We start from the raw sequence: 7953 nt of genomic DNA on the forward strand, positions 1-7953 counted from the left end.
GGGATGGCATCACCTGAGTGTGGGTGGTGGCAACGCCGGAGCCCTGCCGGCACGTGAGCTCTAAAGATGCTAAGGAAGGGAAAGCCTCCAAACGGTTGCTGTGCATGGCTTCTCATTTGGCTTGGAGGAGCGGATGTCCTGCCTCACAGACAGGGCTGATGATTTGGCTAGATTCTCAGTGACTTAGAAGGAACATGACTGAGAACCAGTGACAAGGAAGGCAGAGGAAGAAGTAAACGGGCAAACCTTTCCACACGAGTAAAGTATGAATATATTTGTGTCCCAGACAACTGTTCACCACAGAGTAGCATTTATGAATGTGAGCTAAATGATCAAGTGGACAAGATGATTGTCTCTATGGAATTCTGCGGGTTTCTCCCTCCACACACCTTTGTCCTTGTTCAGTGGGCTGGCACACAAAGTGGCAGAGCTAGGGAGAGGTATGAGCTCAGCAATACCGACTTCCACGTGTAAAACAAAAGGGCCACGGCATGGCTGACTCCTTTGCTGTCTGACCGACATAGCCTTCAATATATCTCCACTCCCCAGGGCATCAGTCAGCCACTGTTGGCAGATTGATCGCATTGGACCACTCGCTCTCTCTGGAATCTATGCTTACTTTGGATTGGCCTTCACTGCTTTTGCCAAAAATCACCATCTGTGAGCTTTCAAAATGCCTTATTCATCCTCATGGTATTCCACACAGCATTACTTCTGACCAATGGACTCACTTCGTAGCCAATGAAGTGTGGCAACAGGTTCCTGCCCATGCAGTTCACTGGTCTTAGCAGTTTCCCCAACACCCTGAAGCAGCTGGCCAGACAGAGTGGTGGAATGGCTTTGTAAAGATGCAGTCAGGGTGCCAGCTGGCTGGGGCCACCTGGCGTGGCTGAGACAGTGTCTTCACAACTCTGAATATGCCCCAACTCAGTAACTAATACACACAGTGTTTCTTTCCTGTAGCAGGGCTCATCTGTTGAGTCAGTTAAGGAGAGAAAATGGGAGTGTCTCCAGTCACTATGAACCCTAGAGTTTTAGTGTTGAAATTCTTGTTCCTATTCCAGTAATTTTGGGTTCTGCTAGCGGAAAAGACTTAGCTCCAAAAAGTAGAAGATTTCCACCAGGGACACAGCAGCGGTTCCATTCAGCTGGAAGTTGAAGTTGCCTCCTGACTGTGTAGATTCCTCTCACCCTGGATGAAGAAATAATGATGGGGGAGGAGGGGGCAGCAGGGTGCTGCTGAGCATGAATGCTTTTGTGCTATTGGAGGGTGCTCCTAAGCAAAAGGGGCAAGGGAGGATATATTTGAGCTGAAGTACCCACTGACTTCAAAGGGAATATAGAATGGAGGGTAGAAGAAGAAAGTTACAAGTATCAGCTAAGACCATGTGACTAGTTTCAGGAAATAGGCTCCTGACATGATGAGCATGTCTTCCTCATTACGACCATGGGGATACACACATTTTGTCTCCCTCTGCTCCATTCCCTACCATGATGTACACCCAAGTCACTAAGTTATAGGATCCCAAAAGGGGACAGAGACTCATTGGATGGGTAGTGAGGGCCACCAAGAAGTGAGCGGAGGGGCTGTGCATTTTCTGAGGAGTGGTGGTCAGTGTTTGAGTTTGGGCAAGAGTTGTGTGATGTGAGGTGCTTTTCCTTGGAAGTTCACCTGTGAGGACCCTGGGGATAGCGCACGTGTCAACTCCACGGGCATGGTTTTCCCAGAAATTATCTCCATTACGGATGTGGGTTCAGATCAACATAGGGCTGATTACAGAGGGCATTTGTGTGAGATTTAGAAGGCTGTAGCAAGGCAGCAGCTGCTGTGTTGTATGGGCTGGAGGAAGCCACGGCTCCTGCTGCCCCTGGGCACTGTGGCTGGCTGATTGGGTGTCCTGTTGGTGAAGGGCAGCCTACGAGTCTGTACCTGTCCATGTCCCTTTAGTTCTTCTGAATTAGAGGTCTGCTGTGTGTAGAATTTTGTCACAAAGAACACTGACAGTTTCTTTAAAATTTTTTTTCTCTTTGCTTATCTATTTTTAAAATTAGATACAGGGTCTCACTATGCAGTTCAGACTTGTGGTGATCCACCTATCTCATATTCCCCAGCACTGGGATTACAAGCGTGTGCCACCACACCCAGTTTTGGGGCCAGCAGGACATGAGGTACTGGGGATCGAACTCGCTTGCCGTGGACCTTGCGCTTGCCGGCCAGGGGCTTATGCCACTGAGCTATCTCCCTAGCCCAGGTACTAACAGTTTCTGCACACTGTCACTGAATTTGGGAGTGGTGAGAATGTGACATGAACTTCCCCAGCACACACTCATCTTTTGTCTCGCTCGCCAGGACTCAGGCTCAGCACCTCGAGGCCTGTGATGCACACAGAGGCAGCAGCCCTCCTCTGATCCCTTCCTAGGTCCACACCTGCGTGACGTCAGGCCCTGCAGCAGCTCAGTCCTTCCTACTGCACATGATGGCGTCTCTTCCCTACTAAAACTTTGCCTAACAAATAATTTCTGCCTCTCTGAACCAAACCCTGGAGCAATGTAATGAATGTTTTATCTTTCTAGTTTTTTTTTTTTTTAAACAGATAGCAAATGAGTGGATTCACTTAATGTTTGAGTTCACTGCGGACTGCTTTGTTACCAAATGCTGGTTTCCAAATGCTTATCACTGATTTATAGATGCAGCCAAGCTGGATTGCTGGATATCGTGTGAGTGCAGCAACAGAGGGGGCAGCTTCTACCCTGAGGAGTTTGGAAAGAACCTGGCAAGTGCGGGACATGTGGTTTTTATAATTGCCACTGCTTGGGGAGACCACTCTCTCAGGGTGATTAGAGCTTGATCATTGCGGTACTTGCCAAATAAAGATTTGCTTATTTTCATCCTACTGAACATCCCCAGAGGCTGTGGACACTGGGCACTGCTAATTATGCCTAGAAAGCTCCATAGGGCCATGGTTTTCTGTTTATTTTGGCGTCCTCAACATATGGGCTTCTGGCATAAGGAGGAGTAAATTAACATTTGCCAAATAAGTGATTGAATTTTTTTATTTTTTGTTTTTATATTTATTTTCGTCTTCAATATTTGAGATTTTATTGGTTGTGTGGAGGATCAGTACACATGATTCACTTTGTACATAATTCTTAACACACATACCAAAAATACCATGTGTTATTTTTTCCAGTGACTTTCCAGCTTCAAATTTAAAGGCAAATTTTCTGTAAGAGTATTAAGTACCAGTATCTTCAAACGGTGACAAAGTGTTACTTAAGTCCCACCAATTCACATTTTGTATCACACACACTACAGACTCAAATTTTTGATCTTTCACAGCACATTAACAAAATGAGGCAAACCGGACTACCACGACCAAAGATGTTACAGAGTGCACACGATTCTGACAGGGTGATAATTAGAAAGTAGTTTTCTTTAGGAAACAATTCTACTAAAAACATGGGAACAGAAGTCATTTGAAGTACCCAAGACATATTAAATGCAGGACTGTAATTCCAAATTGCCATTTAGCATGCTTTGTATTGCAGGATATAAAACTAACCCCCACCTACGGAATGTTACGCTGACACCCAAGACAGTCACAGCTTGCCATAATTCAATAGCCCGCTATTTCTGGTTGTACCAAAAAATAAACAACCAGAGAAGGATTTCACCTCTAAAAAAATCATTTAAACTTAAAGAATGCAATGAGGTGGAATTCCTTCCTTTTAAAAAAATTCCTAGAGTTACTAAAAAACTTGCATTTACAAAACAGTTGATGAAAATATTCCTCTGGATTGTATACGAAAGGAGACGGGCATCACTGATAAGGCGTGGTGTGGCATTGATCAGACCTGGCTTTTTTCTCTTCTGCTTCATCAGAGGCTGCACTCTCTCCTCGTTTTTAGTTTCTCCATGTTCCGCAGGTAAATCGTCTTTGGTTTCTTGACTAGCCACTTCAGTCTGGTTTCCCTTGGCTCCCTTTTCCCTTTGGCTTACACTTTTTTGTCTGAAGATTTATCCTTGCACTCTGCCTTTTTTGGCTTCGTTTCCACTTTGGCGGGAACAGGTTTAGCCGACAGCCTCGCCCATCTCTTGTGCTCCTCCACCGCCCCTTGGGCAGAGCTGACCTTCCTCCTGGGCGTAGTGGCGGCGTGCGGGGTGAGCTTGTGCGGAGGCTGCGGGTCGGGGCGCACCTGAGCCTCGCGGAGCTACGCAGTTCCAGCACTGCTGATCCTCCAGCAGCCAGAGCGGCAGGGGCAGTGGGAGAATCAGATGGCTATTTATTTATTTTTTAACGATTGAATTATTTTTTCTTCTTAAGGTTTATTTTTTTCTGAGATATTTTATTCTCCTTACATTTCTTCTTTTATTTTTTCCTTCTTTCTAGTGAACCTTCTTCCATAAATGTAAGACTTTCTTAAGAACTATTCTCTTCCTTCCTTCCTGTAGGTCATATTGATTTACCTAACAAGTACTGAGTGAAGATTTCATCCGTACCAGGAATTATTGCAGTTGTTTGGATCCAACAATAAACAGGCTACTTCTGCTGTGACGTCATTCACCTGGTTCAAACACCTTTCCACGAACATGACTTTCAAAATTTTAAGTACCCACAAACATTTTAAAGCAAAAGCCCTCAGCTCAAACCCAGTGTGTCCGTCTCAGAAGTTGACACCAAGCTCACCACTCTCCTGACACCACCAGGCTCTGGTCATACTTCTGGCTCCCCATCTACTGGACATAGTATTCTGTTTGTAGTCCATAAATACTCTGTCTTTATCTATCCACTCCTTTCACTCCTTTCCACTGCACCTGGACTTCTGTTAAGGTCTGGATACTTCCTTTCACTAGGTGCCGAGGCCACTTCTTCAGTCAGGAATGCCCTTCACGCTCCCATCAATGTCCTCTTGATCAGTCGAAGTTCAGCCAGTCCCTGCCCAAGAAATACCCAGATGCACCAGCGTGGGAGAAATCTCCGTTTTTCTCTTGTCTTCCGCTTGCACTTTCTTTCCTGTCTTGCATTATGCAGTTCTTTTCTTGTTTCCCTCTCCTATTATACTGTAAGTTCCTTAAAATGTTTTGCTTCCTTTTTTGGCACTGACAATAGCATCTAGCCTGGTTGCTGGCCATGGTATGCACTCTAAATACTTATTAAAACACACAGAATCAAGACTAGAGCATTTTACCTAGGGAGGAGGCTGAATGCAAATGCAAGGTAGGAAGAGGAGCTGCCGTAGGACCATGCACAGTGCCCAGAACCGGGGACTAGCACGGCTGCGCCTTGCCCAGGGCCAGGCTGGTACACGGGAGTGTGGGAGAGATTTGCCGAAAGCGGAGTTCAGCTATAACAGATGGGAAACGCTTGACCTCAGAGTTTATTTTCATCCTGGAACTCACAGAAACTCATCTTACTTTCTGAAAGTATGAATCTCAGCTATTCCAGCGTCAGCTGGATCCACTTTCCAGTTCTCTCCTTGCCTCCTTGACCCTACTGTCTCTCAAGCTGAAGCTACCTCAAGGGAGGGTTATTAAAGTAGGAGGGACTTGTGTGACGCCTGACTTTCTATCTGTAGGATGTCTCCTGTGTTCCCAATAAACGCATCAAGAAGTACACTTTCCAGGAAATCAATATTCCTGAGTGTTATTATCTTATAAAGATTATACTATTTCTTGCTACGTGTGGACACACGGACACAGATGCACACACACAGGAGACTTAAACAGATGGACGTGTCTGTGTCTCATTCTACTGTATCCTCAGAGAAGGGCCCTTGCCAACACTGTTCATTCATGACACTGACTCATGGAGAAGTGGCTTTCTTGGGCTTGTATACATCATCTGGCCTCTTTGATCTTGTTACCATGTTCTTTTGAAAACTTTTAATTTTTCCAAAACAGGAAAAAATGTAGTTTACTTTTTAGAGCAGAGATAGTGGCGAGAGCCGGTTATTTATGAGTTATTGCAAAATACCGCACGGAGCAGCATCCCAGGGAGGAAAGGGCCACTCTGTGGGTGCCTGCTGACAACTCTCTGGATGAGTTAGGAAATGTGTTCCAACACGGGCTGGACTGACAGTGGATAAAGCCACATCCTGTGCAGAAAATGCTGTGGGAGTGGAAGATTGCCTTTTTTTTTTTTTTTTTTTTTTTGGTCTAGACATCAGGAGTTTAGAACTTGCAAACAGAGTGATTTGGCTGAAATAGTCCTGGAAGATGTGTTATTATGAGAGATGCTCATCATGCTTGTACATTTTAATATAGGATTATCAGCACTGGATACTCTATGCAATTATTATTTTTTATGTATTTTAGTACAGGGTCTACAGGGTCTCACTACACAGATCAGACTCAGTGATTCTCCTGTTGTCAGTCTCCCAAGCACTGGGATTACAAGCACTCACCACCGTGCCCAGACTCGTTCACTGACTCAGCACGCCCAGGGGGCGGGGCCGGCACAGCATACCTGAGGATCAAATCCCAGTCCCTGCATCTGCCTAAGCAGGCGCTTTAATCTGCTGAGCTATCTGGCTGGCCCTTATGCAATTATTTTTATTCACTTTAGGTTCCCATTATCTCAGCCTTGAAATTGTAATTTTTGCTGTGCTTATTATAAAGTACATTCTATTATCATTTAAAAAATAACAAATGGAGCTGGCCAGATAGTTCAGAGGATTAAAGCACCTGCTTAGGCAAAGTGCAGGGGCCGGGGTTAGATCCCTGACACCACATACGGTGCCGGCACTGACCATGGGGCACACTGAGACTGTGAATGAGACTGGACGTGGTGGTGCACACCTGCAATCTCAGCGCTTGGGGAGCCGAAAACAGGAGGATCACTGTGAGTCTGATCTGTGTAGTGAGGCCCTGTAGACCCTGTACTAAATACATTGAAAAATAATGAATGGTTATGAATAAAGTATGCTTGTAGCAGTGGAATTTATGTTCCTTTCACCGTTTCGGTGACACCGTTCTCGATCAGCTTTGGCTGGATGATCTGTGGGGTATTCCATGACAGGTGCACACGCTGTAGTTGCAGTCTATTTAGGTTTCCTTTTGCAGGTCTGCTGTCCCTGGCAACTTGGATTTTGGGTCTGATACTCTGCATGCCTAGGCTAAACTGGGCGGCTGCGTTCACTTCAGTGCTGCCCCTAACCAGTGGGCAGCCAGTCTACACCACAGGGCTCAGCCCGTGGGGTGGGAGTCAGTCTTGTGCTGTGCGGCCTTGCGTCATTCCCTAGAAATATTTGGCAACTGATGCTTTATATTTCTTCACTCACAATCTAGAACTATTGTAGCCCATAATTTAGATCATAGTTTGGGCCCCCAAAGTCTTGAGTGGAAGATGCACGTCACAAAGAAGTAGTAAGTCAGTGTTAATTCATCTTTATGTGTTTGTCTAGTTGATGACCCAAGAGCCCAACTTGTATGTTGGACATGTACTTCTTCCATGTACTTAGCCAATGGTGGGGTGTCTTCTGCATTCTAGTGAAGGAGAAGTGAATTTCTTATGTTATGACCAAAGGGGATCAGAAAGATGAGGGCTCCTGGCATTTAGGCCTTGTCGTATAAGTCACTAACCACGTTCCTTCCACGAGCCCTTTGCATTCACTATTCATGAAGATTAGCTAGGTAACAAACATTGCAAGGAAGCTGACATTGAAAATGTTCTGAAAAACTAGAACTTGTAATTTTTGGCACATTTTATTCTTACAAGTGGGTGGGGGAGGAGTTAAAAAAACTTTCCGACTTAGCATCTGGTCATAAAAACGAACCACTTAATTAGAACAAGATTTCTCAAAAGGAGAAAAAAGTATTTACTTTAGGTTTCTGTAATTTCAGACCTGAGAGCTCTGTATGAAATGCTTGGAAAAATAGTCTGCATAATAAATACACCACAAGCTGAACAGTAGTGTAACTAATTCCTCCCTCTGCTGCGGAGGAAGGCGAGG

At 45.1% G+C, this 7953-nt stretch overlaps 1 pseudogene; it reads right to left on the reverse strand.

Annotated features, from left to right (window-relative positions):
* Positions 1-3821: 3821 nt before the first annotated feature.
* On the reverse strand, positions 3822-4735 carry LOC111818774 (annotated as a pseudogene).
* Between the last annotated feature and the right edge of the window lie 3218 nt (positions 4736-7953).

The sequence above is a fragment of the Octodon degus genome, unplaced genomic scaffold (genome assembly GCF_000260255.1).
Source record: "Octodon degus isolate 3935 unplaced genomic scaffold, OctDeg1.0 scaffold00101, whole genome shotgun sequence".
NCBI lineage: Eukaryota > Metazoa > Chordata > Mammalia > Rodentia > Octodontidae > Octodon > Octodon degus.